Genomic DNA, 26,685 nt, shown 5'->3' with positions numbered 1-26,685 from the left:
AGAGTGTCGTCTTACCTTAGCCTGGGCAGCACCCGCTACCCCCATCATCCTCTCACCATCCACTGCAAGACTGTCCTCATCTCCTGTCTTACTGCTAGTATGTCATTCTGCCTAGGAATAGGGACAGTGTATCCGGTACCTGGATCTCCAGAATTATATATCGCGCACACATATCCGCAGCGCTGTACGATGACTGCGCATGCGTATGGCTTGCATGGCACATGTGCACGGCAAGCCTGCAATACAATCCAGCATCTTTTTTTCAATCTCTAGACGTATTGACGCAAGTTTATTGCCAGGAGGCCTCAGTTTGTGGGGTGGTAATCAGCTGTTTTCTGGGAGCATCAGGAATAACGCAGGCGTGCCCAGGCGTTTTCAGGGAGGGCGTGTGGCGTCTGCCCCGGTCTGTTTCTGTCGCAGCCGCTGAGTAAGTCCTGGGCTACGCACAGACAGCGAATGGATCTGCAGCTTTTCACAGGCTTGCAAAGGACTGGTGGGGATTATTTGGTACTTGTTTCCTAGCACGGCCACAACGATCTTGATCTGGGGCATCGCAGGTAAAAAAATCGCGTCGGTCGCATCGCATGCGGGCTAAAAAATCGCATGCGATGCGACTGACGCAATGCCCGCGATTTCCCATAGGGAACAATGTAAAATGCCTCAATTTAACCAAATCAACATAGGGAACAATGTTAAATGGGCCAGAGACCCCCAAAAAAAACCCTGACCAGTGAAATGGCCCCCCAAAAATAGTTAATGCCACCCCACGATCAACGTGAACCCGAAGCGTGGCGAGTGCAGCGAGCCCGCGAGGGGCGGCGGTACGCGTCCTCCGACCTTTTCATACCCCCACTATCCACGTCGGCGTGGAGTTGAGAATAGATTAGTGTGGCGAGCGCAGCGAGCCCGAAGCATGGCGAGGGGACGCGGATACCTTCACAGGTAAACGCGTCCCTTCGCGGGTTTCACAGGTATCCGCATCCCCTCGCGGGGCTCGCTGCGCTCGCCACGCTTCGGGCTCAGTGGCTCGCTGCGCTCGGCACACTAATCTATTCTCAACTCCACGCCGACGTGGATAGTGGGGGTATGAAAAGGTCGGAGGACGCGTACCGCCGCCCCTCGCGGGCTCGCTGCACTCGCCACGCTTCGGGTTCACGTTGATCGTGGGGTGGCATTAACTATTTTTGGGGGGCCATTTCACTGGTCAGGCCTGAATAACCCACATTGTCAGGATGGTTTCAATAGCTGCTATTGCCGGTACACAGGATGGCTGCTATTGCCGGTACACAGGATGGCTGCTATTGCCGGTACACAGGATGGCTGCTATTGCCGGTACACAGGATGGCTGCTATTGCCGGTACACAGGATGGCTGCTATTGCCGGTACACAGGATGGCTGCTATTGCCGGTACACAGGATGGCTGCTATTGCCGGTACACAGGATGGCTGCTATTGCTGGTACACACACACACGTACAAACTGTGAGCCTCCAGCTGTTGTGAAACCAAACATCCCAGCATGCCTTGCAATAGTTTTAGCATCCCCTACTAGAAAAACTGTGGCAGGGCATCATGGGACTTGTAGTTTTACAACAGCTGGAGGGCCATAGTTTGGACATGCCTGCACTAGACAATGTGCCTTATATGTCGGTCCAATCTGCTGATTCGGCCAACATATTGCCTTAGTGCAGTGGTTCCAAAACTGTGTGTCGTGGCTCCCTGGGGGTGCCTTAGGTTTGGGGTCCAGAACCAATGCAAATTATTAATGGTCATTGTAATAGGCAAAACCACTGCTGGTAGCTGCCAATCATAAACTATGTGGACAAGCACAAGTGAATAACGTCCCTTTCCTCATAATTAAACCTAAAGATGACAAATAACACCATTTACTTCCCCTAAATCCCTAAAAAATTCTGGTAATTACAGGGTGCCGTGATTCCAAAAAGTTTGGGAACCACTGCCTTAGTGTGTTCCCATCTTTAGCAGCGTAATGATTACTGGAGTGGGGACACTGCCATGTGCTACAGTACATTAACATCCCGCTGCTAGTCCTGAATAGTCTGAATTGAGGGATGGATGTACCCTGATAGAGGCAGCTAAAATTAATTGTGGCAATCATCTCCATATCTGAAAATTGTCACAATTAATTGCTGATGTATGGGGCCCTTAAGCCTTGGTGAGTGATAAAAATGGAGAGCGAGAAACTACCAACCAGTTTGCCCCTAACTGCCATTTTATAACACACAACCTGTAAAATGACAGGAGCTGATTAGCTGCTTCTTTAATCTCTATCCACTTTACCTCTCTAGTGCATCTCCTCCGAAGCCTGGCGATTTTACCCAACAATAACTTTATATTTCTTTCGATCACTTTGCTTCCGCAGTGTAAAATGTCACTGTGTTACTATGTTTAACCCTGAATAATGAGGCACTGACTTCAGACATGGCAAGAGCCCTAAACAGCCTCAATCAGCAACGTAACCGAGGATAGTTAAATTAAAGAGCGTGAATTTACCCTTAAACCTGACAACACGTTAGCAGAATTAAACGCTCTTCTACCGAGCGCTGTTTTTTCCTCTTTCCCTCTTTTATTGGCTGATTCCAACAGTCCAGTTGTCATAGAAACAGCCTGTTCTGAAAAAAGGTCACCGGCAGGCAAGCCTGTTTTAGGAACAACTGGCGGAGATTAGAAGATTAGCTAATATTTCTCTCCTTTTATGCGGCAAAAAGGAAAATAAAATCAGACTGAACTTTCGTCATCGCCTGCTAACCAGGAGTGAGGAATAAAAGTAGTAATCAAGGCTTCCCCTTTCCCTCGCCGGCATGTGGCCGGCCGGCTAATGTGCCAAACAGCAACTCTCCCCTCTGTGACTTTAGATGACTTTAATTAATCCACACCTAGGGCTAGGAAATGTGCTGGGAGCAGATAATTGAATCATTTCCCAACGTACTGCTAAAACCTGCAGCTTGAGCTAATGAGATTCTGGAGACTAGAGGCCTGGAAGTTTGCTTGGGTTACTTTCTGCAACCTCCAGCCCTGAGTTCTGGTTGTTGTGAAACTACAAGTCCCAGCATGTCTTGCCACAGCTTTGCTATTAGGCAGGGTTGCCGACCCTCCCGGAATTCCCGGGAGTTACCCGAAAATCGGGTCTCCCTCCCGGAAGGGTGGACAACCCTCCCGGAATCTGGGGGCTCCACCTGAGCCCCCTGAATCGCGGCATGTAAATGCCGCAATCCGCGGGTCTCAGAGGAGGGGGCGGTGCTAAAATGGCACAATCGTGTCATTTTAGCCCCGCCCCCTCCATGGAGATCAGTCATTTCTCCTATTTCCCCCTCACCCCCCGATCGGGTAAGGAAAGTCTCCTCTCCGGGCTTCTCCCGGAGAGGAGCATTTAAAAGTCGGCAACCCTGCTATTAGGGAATGCTAAAACTATGGCAAGGCATGCTGGGTTTGTGTAGTTTCACAACAGTCTGTCCATGCCTGCGCTACACTGTAATCCAGCACACAGGAAAGTGTTTTATGTTTTCTTGTGTGTTCCGTATCCACTGTTGGGCAATAATTGCGAGTATACTACTATCATTACGCATTGCCCGGTTTCATCTGTCAAATACTGTAGTGAAGATGTGCCGCACCAATAATGCATGAAAGGGTATCTAGGTGTTAATGAACTGTATACAGTATATGCTGGAGATCCAAGTATTGTCCACAAGGGGGAGTAAGAGCACAGTTGTGGTTGGTCCTGAACGCATTTGTTTAAGTTGTGAACAAGTCTATGATGTGATCTTGACTCTTTGCATAGACTTGTGTGTTTGTCATTGGCCAGCGTGCCTTCTGTGTGGTGTCGTTACTTACCGCAGCCAGGGTTGCTGACGCTTGGCAGATTTTTGGATCAGACTTTTCAGACCTTTCCCTTTTCTGGACATTGTGCCTGATTCAGACCTGATCGCTTCTGTGGGAATTTGTAGAGGGGGCCGGCACTGTCATCACTGGAAACACCCGGGCACACCTGAGTTTTTCCTGACACACTCAGATAACGGCCGATCACCACCCACAAACGCCAAGTTGCCAGGGGATTGCAATTTAAAAATTGCGGTTCGGCCTTGCACATGTGTACTGCGATAATCGATTGTGTTGTGAATCCACGCTGCCGTGATCCGGCCTGAATAACTCCCATTGATCTTTGCCCTACTGGCAACATTGACCGTGACTATATTTTATTATTGGAACCTTATCTAATAGCTTTTGTGTGACCGTCTCCTTCTGCAGATGTGACTTTGGCATGTTGGGGACACTGCTTCAATGTTTGGTTACTTGTTGGCATTTTCACCATTGCTTATGACACCAACAATTACTAACTAAGCGAAATGTTTTGTTTTTGTCCCGACTTGTTCTCACAGTTACTTCTGTGTGATTATTGTCACTTATAGCCTGATCCTCGCCCCCTAGGAGTTGAGTCTGAATGACACATACAGTGCACATTGGTCCAGCCAGACTGCAATAGAAAAGCACCATTTGCAGCACTTCATCTCATTGGTTGGAATTTAATAAAGACAGATGCTGCACGGGCAGCTTAGGGGGTACTCTCCGGCCTACACTGCTAATACCGTGTGTATAGCACATAAATAATCAGCGCCATAGCAGCGGTCACAGTACTGTGTAATAGGGACAGTGCCTCTGGCTGCGTGAGCTCACCACACCGTCCCCGCTGCCCTGACTCCTCATGAAAGTTTCCTCTTCATGCAGATGATGGATGGGGACATGACGGCTTTACAGGTTTCTTGCTGGGTAGTTTTTCGTGTTCATTTGTCAACAACGTGTGATGAACAATGATTGCTCTCCAATCCAAATGGAGTAGCTCCATTACATGCTTTCATACAACCGGAAGATAATAACCCTTCCCTCCGCCACCAGCCTGCAGCTCTGTAAAGTGATAGACTGTTAGTAAAATGTATTTGTGAAGTGTGCGCGTATCATAGGCTGGCGACCGCTCTGGCAGACACTATGGTAAATACGTAGATGTTACATGTGATTAACAGAATCTCTTACGCCGTATAAACTACATTTTATTTCTGGATGATACATTTTCTTGTGTTCGAACCTGTGTAGACTTTTGTAGATCATCAGCAACGGTGCAACTTTTCTATCTCCGAACAGACCTTTTGGATGCACTAAACCAGCGGTTCCCAAACTCCGTCCCCACTAACATCAGTGCTACTTTGGAACCGCTGGTCTAGGCCATGCTTTATTTTATTGCAGATTTTATAGATTAATATAATTAAAGATCGAATATCTTGCTCTATAATTGTAGTATTTCAAATTTGTTAAATATGGGCCGGTTAATAGAGAGGAAATTAATGTTTGTGCGCCCAACTTGCTATATACGGTTTATATGGGGGTTTAGAATGATCAGGGCGCACGTGTAGACCTGCAGCTCCAATATATACCGTACTTGTACAACCGAGCAGGAAAGAAAAATCAATTCTGGTATATAAAAATAAAGGAATATTGTCAGAGCCCCCTCTGTGAGAGCCTCTTCTAAATGAGTACTTCTTTTCTCATTTCTTTCTGTGTTCCTCAAAATTTTCCTCATAATTTTTATGCAAAAAGGAGGGGAAAAAACACACGTGTGGAATTGTGTAACTAAGATATTGGGTGAATATTTGCAACCTTCATCGGGTCCACCCAGTGTGATAAAAGGGTAGACTCACTTGGAGGAAAAAAGAAAAAAAAAACACATAAAGGTTTCTTTTGATGGGCGTACCCAAAACTCAGAGTTTGTCATGAAACAGGGCAGTGATGCTGGTAGTGCAGAACCATAACGCAATTTAAAAAAGAACTTCCAGATCAATCCATTTAAGAACAGTTCTGAATCCAGTACCTTGAATAGGTTTCAACCTCCAGTTAGTCCCCTATGGTGTAACTCCAATAGAACCAACGCGTTTGATACCCTCATGATTGGATTTTACCCTGTTTTATTTTATTGTGTGAAGTTTTTGTATGTGAATTAAATCATTTTATAAAGACATCTCTTTGATGTTGTAAAATATATATTGTAGTAGAAGTTTAAAAGAAACCTTGATAGGCTTCTAACCACACACACACTGTCGGTACGTTCCATTGGCTTTAAAAAAACACTTTCCACCTATATAATACCTTTCTGTTTTTCACCCAATATCTTCGTTACAATTCCACACGTGGGATTCCCCCCCCCCCCCCCCCTCCCCCTTCTTTTCTTTTTTTATTTGTATATAAAACGACAAGGAAAATTTTGAGGAACACAGAAAGAAAGGAGTAAAGAAGTACTCATTTAGAAGAAGCTCTCACAGATGACGGGCTGACAATATTCCTTCATTATTATATTATTGCTATATATAGTTGTTATGCTGATGGGGAGGAGCTGCTGCTGGCGACCATTGTGTAATTTGCATGTCGTGTCCATATTTATGTACTTCTGTACAATTTGTTTATTTTATTGTGTACTATTTATTTATGTACTTGAGTACTATGGATTTGTGTACTAGTTATGTACTATTTATGTACTTGTGTACTATTTATGTATGTACTTGTGTACTATGGATTTGTGTACTATTTATGTACTTGTGTACTATTTATGTATGTACTTGTGTACTATTTATTTGTGTACTATTTATGTACTATTTTTGTATGTACTTGTGTACTATTTATTTGTGTACTATTTATGTATGTACTTGTGTACAATCCCATATACAAATATCAGCATGTGTGTTAATGTATACCAATTGCTGGTAATATTGGTTTTAGTGCTCCTATTACTGTCACTATAGACACTGCTATGTAGAGGGAACCCATTTGTGTGCATGAGAATCAGGCTGTTATCGCTGCTCACAGAAGCAGAACTATACAATTTGTCTGCAACTTCACCTGCAATAATTCTCCATTGGTTGTAAGGGGCATCTCTCTTCCCCACCTCCTGGGCAGGCAACAAGTTGGGCAAAATCCAGATTTTAATGTAAAAAATGTTGAGATTTGGAACCTTATTTTGATCCACCGGCAACACTGTGAAATTCGCAGTGTTGAGTGTGGTTGTAACACCGCCGCCCCCCGCCCCCCCCCCCCCCCTTTAGCATAAACATCCATTCGCAGCCTTGGGTGCGGGGCCAAAATCATTCGATGGTTGCCGACCATCAAATGCTTTCTCCAGCAGTGTGCCGTGCCCACTCGCACCCAGCAGATAAATGCACACGCGCAGACGCTCAACAGCGCAATGACACCATGGTGTCATGTGAAAGGGGGTGCATTGGGTGATTGAGTGGTGGGTGTGTACCCTTTCCCTTTCACTTTTAAATAGCAGATAAGCCCCTGCCAAAAAAAAATTCTGCCCTAAATTCTTTTTATATGATTCTTTGTAACAATTTTGGGAAACCTTATACTAGTTTAGATGTTGGGACACAAAATAGAAAATAAAAAAAGTTTTTGCTCGATTTTGAGCAATGCAGTTGACCAGTTATTAATATTTGTCCAATGGCATGTCCTCTTTAAACAAAAAAAAAAAAAATGCAGAAATTTGGGATACAAGTTTTGGGACGATTATACTTTTATGAGTGGGGCAAAATGTTTTTAGACTTTATTGTGGAAGTTATTGTTTTCTTTTTTTATTTAAAAATAGCTGAAAATGATCCAAATATATACTGTAACCAATTTATATACCCTATTTTCAGTACAGCATTTATTTTGCATAAATGACATTTTGTCAATGTTTTAGAACAATTAATATGAAGAAAGCCAAATCTTTTGATTCTGTAACGATATGAGCAAAGAATCAAACCGTATACAATGCCATAATAATATGGTTATATAGAAACAGAAATGTACAACAGATCTATATGAAACAGAGAATAATTACATACGTCACCCATCGGGACAGCAAATACATAAAGGTCATTAAAGAACACTTCAAAACATAAACTGAGAAGAACGCTCGAGCCATGTGGACTAGAACTGCTGGAACACGTTTACAAGTAATCATTTTCGGATGAATATTCCCTGTTGAATTGTACAATGAGCTCAAATATTGCACGATTGGTGCGTCACGCTGATGCATTATCACGGATAATTGTGTCATCGTCCCCAAAATGTAATACCTGCTACGGTTGTTAATCTCCTTGTAAACGTCAGGCTTTTCATATGTGCTATATTCATTTCCTTTCCTTTTGTATGTGTAGTTTTTTTATTTTTCTTAATCTATCCTTATTGGAGTTTGTGCCTCTCTTTTTGAATTGTACGTGTTCCTGTACTGCTTACAATACACCGGGGGGATTTAATAGGATGAGACATTGAGAAAGTGAGAGATTTGGTGAGATTATTTACACTGCAGAACCAGTTTGATTTTGCAGTGTAAATGATTGCTGCTGTAAAAAAACTCGAGATTTCTTACCAAATCTCTCACTTTTTGAATCTCTCATCGTATTAAATTTCACCCCGGGGATGAAAAACTTCAGTTTTTCGCAATTTTCCCAATGTCTTGATTAACAATAACAAAAAAAAAAATGTCCTATCCAAATAGGAATGCCCGATAAAACAGATACGTTCTCCCAAGACACACCCAAATCCTATATTTTGCTGCCGTAGCCTGGATTTCACTGGATAATAGGGCTGCTTTTGGGAATTTAGCCTCACCTGTCTGCAGGCGCTGACTTATCAGGGCTAATTAGATTGTCCCCGGGGAGCTATTACCCTTGATCCGCCATCGTGGGTAGTAGGATACCGCCCAATGGGGCTGCTTTATTAAGCCTGGTAAAGTGCGGATAAAGTAGAAGGTTATAATGCACCAGCCAATCAACTCCTAACTGAGGCAATCTTGCCAAATGCTTGCTCCATGCACCCACATACCCCACCTATAGTGTGACTCAGATGGTGGCGGTGCACGTGCTGGGTTGCAGGAAGGGAATGCATAGCACGTGGCGTGCTCTACTGCAAGTGTAATATAGGACTTACACCAGCATCTATCCTCGGGAGTATTCCTTGCATTCCGTATATAGCCGCTATCCGGCTTTCTGCTGCCCTGAGCTGGTAAAAGCCCATTACTTGTACGAGGGCATGTCTGGCGAGTTCTCATGTTTCTACATCACATCAATTACTGAGTGTGGCATTTTCTGCTTGCCCAGGGCTTGCTATAGGATGACATTTGTAAGTTAATTATCTCTTAAATCCCCCCGACCGTTTAATTTTCTACAGCTGCTGGTGCTTATCCTCCTTTTTTTTTTTTTAAAGTTCTACTATGGAAAGTTATATTTTTATTTTATTTTACATAATTGCTTTAACTTAGCAGAAAAGATAATTTTGGATAAACAGCTTGCTTTGTATGTTTGTCCACGAAAAGCGCCGAATGAAATGTGCTTTCCCGTTGCTTGCGCTGAGTAAATGACCGAGACAGGAAACGGAGTCTGAATCTGTGGAAATTTCAGCACAGCAGGGCCCGTTTAATAGCAAGGTCATTGTGATCCCAGCTACAATCGCCGTGTCTCGTACCCCTGGTTTCGGGCAAGTTCTTTTATTTTCCTTATTCATTAGATGCAAAAATTAGAGTGTCAGCTCTGCAGGGGAGTAATTGGTTTCTGTAAAAACCATATGTAGTGTCCTGTTCAACCATTGATATTACATTCCTCACTCCCCAACTGAGAGATTTGTCTGCATCACAGACAGCGCTGAGGCGCAGAGAATAATCCCCTGGTTGCGCCGGTTCTAAACATCGACAAAAAACATGTACATTATATACTGTATGTGTATTCAATCGCTGACACAGTTTAAAAAGTAAAAGAAGTTTATATAGAGAGATCTGCAGCTGCAAACTCATGGGACTCACAATAACCCTTCTGCTGTACTGAAATAACCCAAACATCTCTCAGAGAGCAGCCATTTGTGGGGAACGCTCTCTCAGACTGCGAGGGGGGGGTGTGTGAATAGTAATTATAATAACACAACGCGCAGAGTGACTGCAGTAGTGACCGTGTAATAACACAACGCGCAGAGTGACTGCAGTAGTGACCCTGTAATAACACAACGCACAGAGTGACTGCAGTAGTGACTGTGTAATAACACAACGCGCAGAGTAACTGCAGTAGTGACCGTGTAATAACACAACGCGCAGAGTGACTGCAGTAGTGACCCTGTAATAACACAACGCGCAGAGTGACTGCAGTAGTGACCGTGTAATAACACAACGTGCAGAGTGACTGCAGTAGTGACCGTGTAATAACACAACGCGCAGAGTGACTGCAGTAGTGACCGTTAATAACACAACGCGCAGAGTGACTGCAGTAGTGACCCTGTAATAACACAACGCGCAGAGTAACTGCAGTAGTGACTGTGTAATAACACAACGCGCAGAGTGACTGCAGTAGTGACCGTGTAATAACACAACGCGCAGAGTGACTGCAGTAGTGACCGTGTAATAACACAACGCGCAGAGTGACTGCAGTAGTGACCGTGTAATAACACAACGCGCAGAGTGACTGCAGTAGTGACCGTGTAATAACACAACGCGCAGAGTAACTGCAGTAGTGACCGTGTAATAACACAACGCGCAGAGTGACTGCAGTAGTGACCGTGTAATAACACAACGCGCAGAGTGACTGCAGTAGTGACCGTGTAATAACACAACGCGCAGAGTGACTGCAGTAGTGACCGTGTAATAACACAACGCGCAGAGTAACTGCAGTAGTGACCGTGTAATAACACAACGTGCAGTAGTGACCGTGTAATAACACAACGCGCAGAGTGACTGCAGTAGTGACCGTGTAATAACACAACGCACAGAGTGACTGCAGTGGTGACTGTGTAATAACACAACGCGCAGAGTAACTGCAGTAGTGACCCTGTAATAACACAATGCGCAGAGTGACTGCAGTAGTGACCCTGTAATAACACAACGCGCAGAGTGACTGCAGTAGTGACCGTGTAATAACACAACGCGCAGAGTGACTGCAGTAGTGACCGTGTAATAACACAACGCGCAGAGTGACTGCAGTAGTGACCGTGTAATAACACAACGCGCAGAGTGACTGCAGTAGTGACCGTGTAATAACACAACGCGCAGAGTAACTGCAGTAGTGACCCTGTAATAACACAACGCGCAGAGTAACTGCAGTAGTGACCGTGTAATAACACAACGCGCAGAGTGACTGCAGTAGTGACCGTGTAATAACACAACGCACAGAGTGACTGCAGTTGTGACCCTGTAATAACACAACGCGCAGAGTAACTGCAGTGGTGACCCTGTAATAACACAACGCGCAGAGTAACTGCAGTAGTGACCGTGAAATAACACAACGCGCAGAGTGACTGCAGTAGTGACCGTGTAATAACACAACGCGCAGAGTGACTGCAGTAGTGACCCTGAAATAACACAACGCGCAGAGTAACTGCAGTAGTGACCGTGTAATAACACAACGTGCAGTAGTGACCGTGTAATAACACAACGCGCAGAGTGACTGCAGTAGTGACCGTGTAATAACACAACGTGCAGAGTAACTGCAGTAGTGACCCTGTAATAACACAACGCGCAGAGTGACTGCAGTAGTGACCGTGTAATAACACAACGCGCAGAGTAACTGCAGTAGTGACCGTGTAATAACACAACGTGCAGTAGTGACCGTGTAATAACACAACGCGCAGAGTGACTGCAGTAGTGACCGTGTAATAACACAACGCACAGAGTGACTGCAGTGGTGACTGTGTAATAACACAACGCGCAGAGTAACTGCAGTAGTGACCCTGTAATAACACAATGCGCAGAGTGACTGCAGTAGTGACCCTGTAATAACACAACGCGCAGAGTGACTGCAGTAGTGACCGTGTAATAACACAACGTGCAGAGTGACTGCAGTAGTGACCGTGTAATAACACAACGCGCAGAGTAACTGCAGTAGTGACCGTGTAATAACACAACGCGCAGAGTGACTGCAGTAGTGACCGTGTAATAACACAATGCGCAGAGTGACTGCAGTGGTGACTGTGTAATAACACAACGCGCAGAGTAACTGCAGTGGTGACCCTGTAATAACACAACGCGCAGAGTAACTGCAGTAGTGACCCTGTAATAACACAACGCGCAGAGTAACTGCAGTAGTGACCGTGTAATAACACAACGCGCAGAGTGACTGCAGTAGTGACCGTGTAATAACACAACGCACAAAGTGACTGCAGTTGTGACCCTGTAATAACACAACGCGCAGAGTAACTGCAGTGGTGACCCTGTAATAACACAACGCGCAGAGTGACTGCAGTAGTGACCGTGTAATAACACAACGCGCAGAGTGACTGCAGTTGTGACCCTGTAATAACACAACGCGCAGAGTAACTGCAGTGGTGACCCTGTAATAACACAACGCGCAGAGTGACTGCAGTAGTGACCGTGTAATAACACAACGCGCAGAGTGACTGCAGTAGTGACCGTGTAATAACACAACGCGCAGAGTGACTGCAGTAGTGACCGTGTAATAACACAACGCGCAGAGTGACTGCAGTAGTGACCGTGTAATAACACAACGCGCAGAGTGACTGCAGTAGTGACCGTGTAATAACACAACGCGCAGAGTGACTGCAGTAGTGACCGTGTAATAACACAACGCGCAGAGTAACTGCAGTAGTGACCGTGTAATAACACAACGCGCAGAGTGACTGCAGTAGTGACCGTGTAATAACACAACGCGCAGAGTGACTGCAGTAGTGACCCTGTAATAACACAACGCGCAGAGTGACTGCAGTAGTGACCCTGTAATAACACAACGCGCAGAGTAACTGCAGTAGTGACCGTGTAATAACACAACGTGCAGTAGTGACCGTGTAATAACACAACGCGCAGAGTGACTGCAGTAGTGACCGTGTAATAACACAACGCGCAGAGTGACTGCAGTAGTGACCGTGTAATAACACAACGCGCAGAGTGACTGCAGTAGTGACCCTGTAATAACACAACGCGCAGAGTGACTGCAGTAGTGACCCTGTAATAACACAACGCGCAGAGTGACTGCAGTAGTGACCCTGTAATAACACAACGCGCAGAGTGACTGCAGTAGTGACCCTGTAATAACACAACGCGCAGAGTGACTGCAGTAGTGACCCTGTAATAACACAACGCGCAGAGTGACTGCAGTAGTGACCGTGTAATAACACAACGCGGAGAGTGACTGCAGTGGTGACCGTGTAATAACACAACGCGCAGAGTGACTGCAGTGGTGACCGTGTAATAACACAACGTGCACAGTGACTGCAGTAGTGACCGTGTAATAACACAACGCGCAGAGTAACTGCAGTAGTGACCGTGTAATAACACAACGCGCAGAGTGACTGCAGTAGTGACCGTGTAATAACACAACGCGCAGAGTAACTGCAGTAGTGACCGTGTAATAACACAACGTGCAGTAGTGACCGTGTAATAACACAATGCGCAGAGTGACTGCAGTAGTGACCGTGTAATAACACAACGCGCAGAGTGACTGCAGTAGTGACCGTGTAATAACACAACGCGCAGAGTGACTGCAGTAGTGACCGTGTAATAACACAACGCGCAGAGTAACTGCAGTAGTGACCGTGTAATAACACAACGCGCAGAGTGACTGCAGTAGTGACCGTGTAATAACACAACGCGCAGAGTGACTGCAGTAGTGACCCTGTAATAACACAACGCGCAGAGTGACTGCAGTAGTGACCCTGTAATAACACAACGCGCAGAGTAACTGCAGTAGTGACCCTGAAATAACACAACGTGCAGTAGTGACCGTGTAATAACACAACGCGCAGAGTAACTGCAGTAGTGACCGTGTAATAACACAACGCGCAGAGTAACTGCAGTAGTGACCGTGTAATAACACAACGCGCAGAGTGACTGCAGTAGTGACCGTGTAATAACACAACGCGCAGAGTGACTGCAGTAGTGACCCTGTAATAACGCAACGCGCAGAGTGACTGCAGTAGTGACCCTGTAATAACGCAACGCGCAGAGTGACTGCAGTAGTGACCCTGTAATAACACAACGCGCAGAGTGACTGCAGTAGTGACCGTGTAATAACACAACGCGCAGAGTAACTGCAGTAGTGACCGTGTAATAACACAACGCGCAGAGTAACTGCAGTAGTGACCGTGTAATAACACAACGCGCAGAGTGACTGCAGTAGTGACCGTGTAATAACACAACGCGCAGAGTGACTGCAGTTGTGACCCTGTAATAACACAACGCGCAGAGTGACTGCAGTGGTGACCCTGTAATAACACAACGCGCAGAGTGACTGCAGTAGTGACCCTGTAATAACACAACGCGCAGAGTGACTGCAGTAGTGACCGTGTAATAACACAACGCGCAGAGTGACTGCAGTAGTGACCGTGTAATAACACAACGCGCAGAGTGACTGCAGTAGTGACCCTGTAATAACACAACGCGCAGAGTGACTGCAGTAGTGACCGTGTAATAACACAACGCGCAGAGTGACTGCAGTAGTGACCGTGTAATAACACAACGCGCAGAGTAACTGCAGTAGTGACCCTGTAATAACACAACGCGCAGAGTAACTGCAGTAGTGACCGTGTAATAACACAACGCGCAGAGTGACTGCAGTAGTGACCGTGTAATAACACAACGCGCAGAGTAACTGCAGTAGTGACCCTGTAATAACACAACGCGCAGAGTGACTGCAGTAGTGACCGTGTAATAACACAACGCGCAGAGTGACTGCAGTAGTGACCGTGTAATAACACAACGCGCAGAGTAACTGCAGTAGTGACCGTGTAATAACACAACGCGCAGAGTGACTGCAGTAGTGACCGTGTAATAACACAACGCGCAGAGTAACTGCAGTAGTGACCCTGTAATAACACAACGTGCAGTAGTGACCGTGTAATAACACAACGCGCAGAGTAACTGCAGTAGTGACCGTGTAATAACACAACGCGCAGAGTAACTGCAGTAGTGACCGTGTAATAACACAACGCGCAGAGTGACTGCAGTAGTGACCGTGTAATAACACAACGCGCAGAGTGACTGCAGTAGTGACCCTGTAATAACACAACGCGCAGAGTGACTGCAGTAGTGACCCTGTAATAACACAACGCGCAGAGTGACTGCAGTAGTGACCCTGTAATAACGCAACGCGCAGAGTGACTGCAGTAGTGACCCTGTAATAACACAACGCGCAGAGTGACTGCAGTAGTGACCCTGTAATAACACAACGCGCAGAGTGACTGCAGTAGTGACCGTGTAATAACACAACGCGCAGAGTGACTGCAGTAGTGACCGTGTAATAACACAACGCGCAGAGTGACTGCAGTAGTGACCCTGTAATAACACAACGCGCAGAGTGACTGCAGTAGTGACCGTGTAATAACACAACGCGCAGAGTGACTGCAGTAGTGACCGTGTAATAACACAACGCGCAGAGTAACTGCAGTAGTGACCCTGTAATAACACAACGCGCAGAGTAACTGCAGTAGTGACCGTGTAATAACACAACGCGCAGAGTGACTGCAGTAGTGACCGTGTAATAACACAACGCGCAGAGTAACTGCAGTAGTGACCCTGTAATAACACAACGCGCAGAGTGACTGCAGTAGTGACCGTGTAATAACACAACGCGCAGAGTGACTGCAGTAGTGACCGTGTAATAACACAACGCGCAGAGTAACTGCAGTAGTGACCGTGTAATAACACAACGCGCAGAGTGACTGCAGTAGTAACCCTGTAATAACACAACGCGCAGAGTGACTGCAGTAGTGACCCTGTAATAACACAACGCGCAGAGTAACTGCAGTAGTGACCGTGTAATAACACAACGTGCAGTAGTGACCGTGTAATAACACAACGCGCAGAGTGACTGCAGTAGTGACCGTGTAATAACACAACGCGCAGAGTGACTGCAGTAGTGACCGTGTAATAACACAACGCGCAGAGTGACTGCAGTAGTGACCCTGTAATAACACAACGCGCAGAGTGACTGCAGTAGTGACCCTGTAATAACACAACGCGGAGAGTGACTGCAGTAGTGACCCTGTAATAACACAACGCGGAGAGTGACTGCAGTAGTGACCGTGTAATAACACAACGCGCAGAGTGACTGCAGTAGTGACCGTGTAATAACACAACGCGCAGAGTGACTGCAGTAGTGACCGTGTAATAACACAACGCGCAGAGTGACTGCAGTAGTGACCGTGTAATAACACAACGCGCAGAGTGACTGCAGTGGTGACCGTGTAATAACACAACGCGCAGAGTGACTGCAGTAGTGACCCTGTAATAACACAACGCGCAGGGTGACTGCAGTAGTGACCGTGTAATAACACAACGCGCAGAGTGACTGCAGTAGTGACCGTGTAATAACACAACGTGCACAGTGACTGCAGTAGTGACCGTGTAATAACACAACGCGCAGGGTGACTGCAGTAGTGACCGTGTAATAACACAACGCGCAGAGTGACTGCAGTAGTGACCGTGTAATAACACAACGCGCAGAGTGACTGCAGTAGTGACCGTGTAATAACACAACGCGCAGAGTGACTGCAGTGGTGACCGTGTAATAACACAACGCGCAGAGTGACTGCAGTGGTGACCGTGTAATAACACAACGCGCAGAGTGACTGCAGTGGTGACCCTGTAATAACACAACGCGCAGAGTGACTGCAGTAGTGACCGTGTAATAACACAACGTGCACAGTGACTGCAGTAGTGACCCTGTAATAACACAACGCGCAGAGTAACTGCAGTAGTGACCCTGTAATAACACAATGCGCACAGTAACTGCAGTAGTGACCGTGTAATAACACAACGCGCAGAGTGACTGCAGTGGTGACCGTGTAATAACACAACGCGCAGAGTGACTGCAGTGGTGACCGTGTAATAACACAACGCGCAGAGTGACTGCAGTAGTGACCGTGTAATAACACAACGCGCAGAGTGACTGCAGTAGTGACCCTGTAATAACACAACGCGCAGAGTGACTGCAGTGGTGACCGTGTAATAACACAACGCGCAGAGTGACTGCAGTAGTGACCGTGTAATAACACAACGCGCAGAGTGACTGCAGTAGTGACCCTGTAATAACACAACGCGCAGAGTGACTGCAGTAGTGACCCTGTAATAACACAACGCGCAGAGTGACTGCAGTAGTGACCCTGTAATAACACAACGTGCAGAGTGACTGCAGTAGTGACCCTGTAATAACACAACGTGCAGAGTGACTGCAGTATTGACCCTGTAATAACACAACGCGCAGAGTGACTGCAGTAGTGACCCTGTAATAACACAACGCGCAGAGTGACTGCAGTAGTGACCCTGTAATAACACAACGTGCAGAGTGACTGCAGTAGTGACCCTGTAATAACACAACGTGCAGAGTGACTGCAGTAGTGACCCTGTAATAACACAACGCGCAGAGTAACTGCAGTAGTGACCGTGTAATAACACAACGCGCAGAGTGACTACAGTAGTGACCGTGTAATAACACAACGTGCAGAGTGACTGCAGTGGTGACCCTGTAATAACACAACGCGCACAGTAGCTGCAATAGTGACCCTGTAATAACACAAATCCCAGAGTGGCTGCATTAGGGAATCTGATCCCCATGCACATAAATATGATGTATCTATCTCACACAATATAGAGGCAGCCTAATCATTCTCCCAAGGACCAGTGACATCACTGACCTCACTCAATGATGTCACTAGTCTCTGGTGAAATGCTAAATATCAGCTGCGGAGTATGACTGGCTACCAAACATGAGGGCACACTCACATGTCAGCCAAACCTGACGCTGACTTATGTCAGAACACAAATCCAAGATCAGCTACTTACTGGAAGTGTAACTTGTGGGAATGTCTTGCTGATAATGTGAGTGTAGTTTGGGCAGAACACGGTACAGTTATCCGCTTCCAATTTTATCCAACAGATCGAATTGTTCTGACAAATATAGGAGTAGACGTTTGATGAGAGCTGGAAGACGTGCTGGGTTGTCGTACCAACGTCCTGTCCGTTATGCTCAGAAGTTGCTAATTCTGGGTAACCTGAAGCAAATGTGAACATATCAAAAGTAAGCACCAAACAGGGAAATTGGGTTCCTAAAACTCGGTGAACTGCACTCCAAAACCTGTGTCTTAGCAGGTGTAGGTAGTGCGCTGTGTCTGTATCTGTGTGTATCTGTCTGTATCTGTCTGTATCTGTCTGTATCTGTGTGTGTCTATCTGTGTGTGTCTGTGTCTGTATCTGTCTGTGTCTGTATCTGTCTGTGTCTGTATCTGTCTGTGTCTGTATCTGTCTGTGTCTGTATCTGTCTGTGTGTCTGTATCTGTCTGTGTCTGTATCTGTCTGTATCTGTCTGTGTCTGTATCTGTCTGTGTGTATCTGTCTGTATCTGTCTGTGTCTGTATCTGTCTGTGTGTATCTGTCTGTCTGTGTCTGTATCTGTCTGTATCTGTCTGTGTCTGTATCTGTCTGTATCTGTCTGTGTCTGTATCTGTCTGTGTCTGTATCTGTCTGTGTCTGAATCTGTCTGTGTCTGTCTGTATCTGTCTGTCTGTGTCTGTATCTGTCTGTATCTGTCTGTCTGTGTCTGTATCTGTCTGTATCTGTCTGTCTGTGTCTGTATCTGTCTGTATCTGTCTGTCTGTGTCTGTATCTGTCTGTATCTGTCTGTGTCTGTATCTGTCTGTATCTGTCTGTGTCTGTATCTGTCTGTGTCTGTATGTGTCTGTATGTGTCTGTATCTGTCTGTGTCTGTACCTGTCTGTGTGTGTCTGTACCTCTGTGCATGTTGGATGACTGATTACATCGGCCCAGTTACCTTGGTGAATGCACTTTTCTCCTCTGCGGTGTAGATGTTTGTAGTTGTGTTAGATGCACAGTAGCACTTGTATATTAAGCACACACAACAATGTAAGGAGTTCTATGGATTTCATCTATTAGCGACAGATTGATAGATGTGTCCTCTACATAAAATCATACTCAGTCAGTCAAGTCCACAGACTTCCATCAAATGGTGATTTGGAGCCATTGTGCGGTTGTGTAATTAGAGCACACATGGTTGGCCTATCAGTGTGAGTGTAATATTAGAAGTACACGTCTTATTGTTAATGTCAAGTGGTAATATGATGGCTTCTGTGCTGTGTGCTATTCACTAATGTCATTGCCAGCATACCAGGAACAGGGAATTCTCTGCGTCTCAGTGTTATCACAAGCTCGGCTACTACCCTATGACACAACGCCATTGTGTCTCTTATACATAGGTTGTGTCAGCTGGGAGGATGATTGGCTTCATTTGTAAAATTACCTTTACTTCATCTACATCATCTCTGATATGTCTGCATATTTCATCACCTGCTTCATCTTAGTGCCCTGTATATGCCATTCTCTCCTGCCCTGCCCCACTCCTCTGCCCAGCCCCGCACCTGCGCCTCTCACCCTCCAGGCCCCGCTCCTGTCCCTCTCTGCTTCTGGCCCCGCACCTGTCCCTCTCCGCTTCTGGCCCCGCACCTGTCCCTCTCCGCTTCTGGCCCCGCACCTGTCCCTCTCCGCTTCTGGCCTCACACCCACAAGGCTGTCCTGCCCCCCTCCCCCACCGGGCTCCACACCTGCCTCTTTCCCTGGGCCCTGCCCAGTACCATTTCAGCCACACTTCGTTATATTTGCTGGAAATGTATCTTTTCCGTCAGTGCCATGATATTTCCTGGTAGTGAAGAAAACATCAGAATTATCTTTTATATGTTGAAATTATTATTTTATCAGCCTCCAGTCTTAGTATTTTGCAATGGTTGGTATTATTATTATTATTATTATTATTATTATTATAGTAATAATAATAAAAATAATAATATAAAAGGGGTCTCTACACATGCTTCGATTTTGACAGTTTTTGCATTCAATGTTACTTATAGAAGCAAAATCGAATCGAGATCGAACGGTGACACTTTCGATCTGCATTCGATTTGATGTTCGCTCCCATTTCCTCTATATAGAAGAGACAAATAGACAGTTCAGGCAGGGAAATGTCAAATTTGATCCAGTAAATCCAATGTGTACACTGCGCCTTGAATGCACATTAAAATCAATATCAAATGGAAAAGTGTGGATCGAATGTGAAATGGAAAGCAAAGGCCAAATCGAAAGGGGGTGGAATTGGAGAAATCGAATGCAAATCGAATCTAAAGTAAATCGATTTGTGTGTACACACCTTAATGATAATACATGTATAGAATTGTTTTATTTTTTTCTGTTTATCTTTCATAATTGTAATATGTAGCTCATTTGCCCCACAGATCTGCGAAGAATAATTCCGATGCTGTGGTAACGCGGGGGGAGGACACATTGCTCTGCAGAAAGGTGCAGTAACCAGTATTTTTTTGTTTGTTTTTTTTCCAATTCTTTGTTTTGACCCTGGAGACCCAGTGACACCCGGCCAGATCTTGTCGCGGAAATGATTCCATCGCAAAACACTATTGAGATGTAAAAGAAAATAAGCAATGTGTAGTGGCTTATTTGGGGGACGCACAGTTGTGTAGCTCGCTGGTACACTATAGATGGTAGTGGTTTATTCTGTGAAGAGCCCGCTGCAAACTACACAATGTCCACTGCACCATCTCCCCCTCGTGGCACCTCTGCTGTCTCTGGCCCTGCCACAGTTATTCCCATATCTGCGGAAGTATTGTATTTAATGTGTATAGCCAGGGCTGGTCTGCGGTGTATAGTGTGTGTGTGTACACTGACAGAGTATGCTATAGATACAGCACTGGTTATTAACTTATGAAATGATTCTATTTAGACAATAATGTTTTGTGATTTGATGCAGTGACTGTAATGTACATGATCAGGTGACAGGGGCCACCCGTGTGCTATGGTGGGGTCATTACACAACACTTAGTGCATCATTGGGAAGTCATCACATAATCGCCTAATCCCAACCCTGCTGTCCACATGTTGGGCACGGATATTGTGATTGTACATTGGAAGTGCTGGGCAAAAGCCCATACTGATAACTTGGCACAGCAGGGCCTATCTGTCGGACCTACTTATCATGCGATATTGGACTATCACCCCCCATAACATAGACAGTGTGTGGGGGGGGGGGGGGTTTGTTGTATCACCCCCCCATAACATAGACAGTGTTTGGGGTTTGTATCGCCCTGCTTCCGGTGAGAGATTATTATCCAGAATGTAATGTATTTTATTGCATTTACTATAACATGATGGGTGTAATCATGTGAATTGCTGAAGAGTCCGGTTCTGTCTCCTCGCTCTCAGAACCGCCATACACTTGTAATAGAACTATGCTACTAGTTTAGTTTTGTATTTCTCCTTCTTCCTGTGTCCTTTTCTCCCTGTAGCTCAGTCAGGATACGGTCACTAGGTCGACAAGCTTTAAGTTGACATGCATGAATGTCGACGCGAGTTAGGTCGACATGGGGCTTTTTACTTTTTTGAGCCGACATACGCCGACAGGCGGTATTTCATACCATCCACTAGGGCGAGGTAGGGCAGCATGCCACGCTTCAGCGCCCATGTCGACATTCGTGACCAAAAAAGAAAACCCCCATGTCAACCTTTTTTACTGTTGACCTTCCCCATGTCGATCTAATGCTTGTGTTGACATGATGACATGTTGACCTAGTTGCTTTCTATCCTATGATTCATAGCCGCTCAGTCACACACATCAGTCCGTGTCCATACACTATCGCTCACCAGTACTGCCCACTGTGCTGTGTATAGTAGTGAGCGTTAATGAGGAACAGGGTAGTTTATGTTCTAATGATACAGAGCGATGGTGTGATTGGCCCCGTTACCGCTGATTTGTCTGCCGGTGTTTCCAGTGCAGTCTCCGTGTGGCTGTTGGTGTGTGTGAAGCATTACTAGCGGATAGGTAGCTGTGACCAAGCCCTAAAGGGGCGCTGGAAGCTTGTGAGCTCGGAGTCGGAGATGTGCCAGACTATTTGCATGCAGGATGGAGCATTAATATTGATGTTCTGCCAGGTAATGTCTCTCAGCATCGGCGGCATATAAATACCATTACAGTGTAATTAGGCTGAGTCCTGATTGAAGAAAACTTTCTTCTCATTTTATACTGTCAGTCAAAGCAGTAGCCGCGCTCAAAGCGGGAGATTGTTCACTATCTGTGTGATCTGTGTCTCCCCAGTATGACGGCCGTGTTACACCTACAGCCTGCGTCACACAGTGTACATATGTGACTTCTGGGTGTGGTATAGGGTTCCGACGTCAGGATCCTGACTGGCCAGACTCAGACAGCATGGCGAGCGCAACAAAGCCCCTTATGGGCTCGCTACGCTCACCGCCTATTCTATTCTCACTCTATGGGGACCCCCACGAGGGAGAATAGCTGGTGGCCGTCGGAAACCCGGCTGCCGTTGTTTTAACAGTCGGGATCCCGACATGGGGTAAATAACTGTCGGGACCCCGTCCGGCACACGTGACTCCTTCTCCTATACAGCTATACCCCAGAGGAACTCTGCTGGAACTACAGCCACAATCTGTAGCCCATAGATCAGACTGGCAGCATCGCGTCCCCTCATAGGCTCCTACAATGGATGCTGCTGTGGGAAGGGAGGGAACGCAGCTGGTATTGGTGATATCTGCACAATTCCTCCTTCATACATTAAAAGGATACTTAATATTTGCAGCTCTCACCTGAAAACATCGGGGGATATCCAATTATCAGGGATCATTGGCCACCTGTAATTGCTTCACCGGGGACTATCCAGTTTTCCTTGTTAAGCTGCCGCTGGTTTATCTGGGATTTTGTTTCACCTGTCTCCGGCAGGGAGAACCCGAATCCCTGACAGCAGTCCTGTTTTCCGGTGTCGAACAAAAACACACAGATCAACCACAAAAACAAAACACATTTGTCCCAAAAACACACAGGTTCAGTGACACCTAACTGAAAAAAAAAAAAAAACACTGGAGAAACATCAGGAAAAATATCAACTGAACTTTTAAAACCGTGGCCTTAGTTACTAATTCCTGCAGGCTGTTACATTGACCCCACAATGCAGCTGTGCGTTATTGTATCGTTTTCAGCTGCTGAGCCCACCATACCATCCCCTTGAACCATAGCTTCCCAGGCGGTGGCACCTGAAAAATCTTCTCAGGTGCAGCACTTGTGATCTCCGGCTCTGATCCGATGCAGACGGGAACTTGTATCAGATTGGAAACTGAGATAGAACAAATACGATTTGCCACTTATCACCTGATGTCTCAGCCCGATCCATGTTCACTACATCAGCGCGGGGCATGCGGGTTAATGGTCATAATAACCGGAGGAGGGGCACATAGCAAGCTTTATATAGGGCTTAATCGGACCAGTCGCTGGGATCTTGGTCATGATGCTCTAGTTTAGCGGATGCAGTTGGTGTTCCATCTGTTTCCATTCGTCTGTTACCTGTGTGATTAGAATGGTATAACTAACAGCCGTGCTTAGCAATGGATTAGCTAGGACACCTAGATACATTTGTGTCCGTAAATATGACTAAAGTAACTGAACCCCGGGACGCCGCTGCCTGTACAGACCTAGTATCCCGCTGTCCTTTCCAAAGCAATTTTCTTCTTAAGCAGTGAAGGCGCGTTCTGCGGAAAGCCTCCCCCTGCAGCTGTCGAAAGGATTTCATTCCTTTAGCCGTTTACTATTTTTGATAGGGCTGTTAACGGCTTGATTTAGGGATCAGCTGCGTAATAAATCGTTTCATATTTTGGGCCTTTTCTTTTTTCAGATCTTACCCCTGAGGTTTAGAGCAGTGTTAGAGACATGTCAGCACTGCGTCCCTCAGCTCTCCGTCATGTCAAAGCTTTGCCTAATCCCTCGCCCACCCAGAGCCGGCTGCTACCAGCGCAACCAAGTACCTGTTTGTGATATGAAACACACCCGCCGTAATAATACATTCCAGATGTGTAGGATTCCTGCAACCAGAACTACAGTCTTACCCCAATATCGTCTCCACTTTACACTTGCAAGTATTTCCCCGAATAATATATTCTGGGTTTAATTTACTCCGAAACGTTTTCTTATTTTTATTAAAGCTGGAATTTACTACTTTTTCCATGAAACACAAATTGGTCTGCAGAGAGCTGGGAAGCAGAAAGAGCCTTATGTTCTGTAGGTGTACAGAGTATTATGGAGGTGCTCACAGATTACCGGCCTGAATTGTTGGGATTTTGAGCAGATTATTCTTAGATTTTCTATGTGTACTTTGTAAATGACGTTCTCTTGGCCATATCGGGTTATTTTGGGGTTGGGCTAAGCTGCTGGGCCACAAGTGGCTAGGCTTCACATGAGGATCCATGCTTCTGGGGCAGATCATTGAAGACATGATCCTGATGTCCTGACAAGGTTCTGATAATAAGGAGTGTGTGGTAATTTATGTTTAGCCTGTAGACTTGGTGGAGAGACCAGAAGCACCTTTGGAGATTTTATTATTTTTTTCCGGATGAATGACCTTTGTCCATCTTCTAGGTATAATCATTAATTCCATAAGAGAGGAGGTCAACCGGAATATTTGACCTACCAATATTTTAGGCATCACATTGCCAATTTTTTATAAAATACACGATAGGATATATTAGTTGAATAGGACATATCACGCCTCGAACTAAATGAGGTTTTGGAGACGTCACTAATAAGAAGTTGATAACTTCAATAAAAGCGCTTTAATCACACACCGAAAGATTATTGTATTCCCTGATGAAGTCTCTTTGAGACGAAACGCGTTGGTATTATCTACATGCGGTTTTACCCTAACAATCCTGTGAAGACAAATAAATATTGGAAGATATCTCCTATGTGCTTCATTGGATGTCGATCTATTGTATTTGGACATTTATATTCTGTATACTGGCGCCATACCACTATTGGGTTAAAAAAAAAAAATATATATATATAGATCAGATGAGGGCACTCCAGAAGAACTTCACAATAGGTGCCGGGGTGTAGCAGGCAGTGGGGATAAACAAAAGGGCAGAAACAGAGGCACTCCACGGACTTGCAAAATAACGGGCACAGGGACACACAGAGTGCCTCTGTTTCTGCCCATATATATATATATATATATATATATATACACAACAAAGATATAGCGTGCGCCTTATCGTGTGTCACCACCACCACCTTTTGATTTAGATGGCAATTAATCACATGTTTCAATATCACAAGATGATTATACAATTTATTAAAAATCAGTAAAACAAATTGACAGCGTTTTCATTCAGTAATTCATAAGGAGTCAAATATTGCAGTCATCACAATAAACCGACGCGTTTTGTCACTCGGACTTCATCAGGGGTGAAATAGAAAAGACTCAATAAAAAGAAGTGTCAAAATAAAAGCAACGACTAGACTGGTTCTTCTATGGTCTTGAACAAACCAGAATTTAGATTCAACTCCAGTGTGGAATGGGGCAAAAAAGGCGATAAATTGAGAGGTTTGTCTGTCAATCCTCTCACAGCTATGAGCAATCTCTTGTACCAGTGCCACTCCAGTAACTGCAGGAGAGGAGGTTAGGGTTAGGCAGCAGGAGAGGAGATTAGGGTTAAAGGTGCCCATACACGCATACACCTGATGATTGGGCTGGATCGCATTGCAACGCATGAGTTTTGCCTGCGATTTGCGTGCGATGTGATGCGATCAGAAGGTGGTACAAAAAGTATGTGCAGCACATACTATTTGTACAGTGCGATGAGATGCCCGCGGGAGCGCACATCGAATTGCACAGTGCAAACGCACCATGTATGGGCACCTTAAGCGACATTAATAGGGTAATGGTGTGCACACACGGTGTGAGTACCGTGCGATGTGATCCCAATGCGATTGGTGTATACGTATTTTTGGTATTCTTAATGATGGGACTATGACTATATAGTGTAGATCTGCACTCTATAGTCAATGCAGCCAAGATTTTCTGCTTGCGATACGTGAACGCGCATCGGGATCGCAAGGGTTAAAAACCCATGCGATACCGATGAGATTTTGACTGCATAGTCAAAATCTCATACTGATTGTACCCGTGTGTACACCCCAATAAGATTTAGGCAGTGGTGGTAGTGAGTATGTTAGGCTGTAGAATGCTTACCAGAGACCTGTCGGGCTCAGGAATCCCATATTCAACCAACAGATGGTTTTCTACATGAGGTGGTATGTAATGTGTAAATATAGGTTATAATAAAACCTGGTTGGAGACTACTAGAGATGTACTGTAGGTTGGAGCTCTATTGGAGTGACATCACTGACACTAGTGTGAGCGGTCAGAGTTCATTCCAACTGCCAACGTGAAAGCGTCATGTTAATCATATACAGTACATATAGAACCTGGATAAATCCTAATAGTGACACTTGTGCAGGATGGGTGTTGGAATACATGCTGATAATTCCAGTCTCTGAGCAGTGCAGTATGTACAGTACAAGCAATGGGCTTTCCAGGAATTACCCCCTCCTCAGCTCATGCAGCTGTGTGATCATGTGCACAGAGCTCTGTATTGGCTCAGGGTCAGATTGCTTTAGCAGGATCGGATCACACAGTTCCAAAGATCAGTGTTATGTGAAATACAGAGTATAATAACCATATTCTCTGTGATAATTATTATCAGTGCCATCGCTGCGTTTCATCTCCGTATGGAGTTAAAGGAATTCTATCAAATGCATGTTAAGTCTTGTGTCGGCTACTGGTCATGTCGGCAA

General features: G+C 45.5%; 1 protein-coding gene across 1 annotated transcript in view; it reads left to right on the top strand.

Moving 5' to 3' along the window:
• PKNOX2 (PBX/knotted 1 homeobox 2) overlaps window positions 1-26,685 on the top strand; it is a 314,173-nt gene that overhangs the window by 125,769 nt on the left and 161,719 nt on the right. The window contains exon 3 of the mRNA XM_083161584.1: window positions 20,270-20,333. The gene's annotated coding sequence lies outside the window, so the exon portion shown is untranslated. The remainder of the gene's footprint in view (window positions 1-20,269; window positions 20,334-26,685) is intronic.

This window comes from Crinia signifera, chromosome 19 (assembly GCF_055691185.1).
Source record: "Crinia signifera chromosome 19, ASM5569118v1, whole genome shotgun sequence".
NCBI classification, from domain to species: domain Eukaryota; kingdom Metazoa; phylum Chordata; class Amphibia; order Anura; family Myobatrachidae; genus Crinia; species Crinia signifera.
This window is presented reverse-complemented; position numbering and strand designations above follow the sequence as displayed.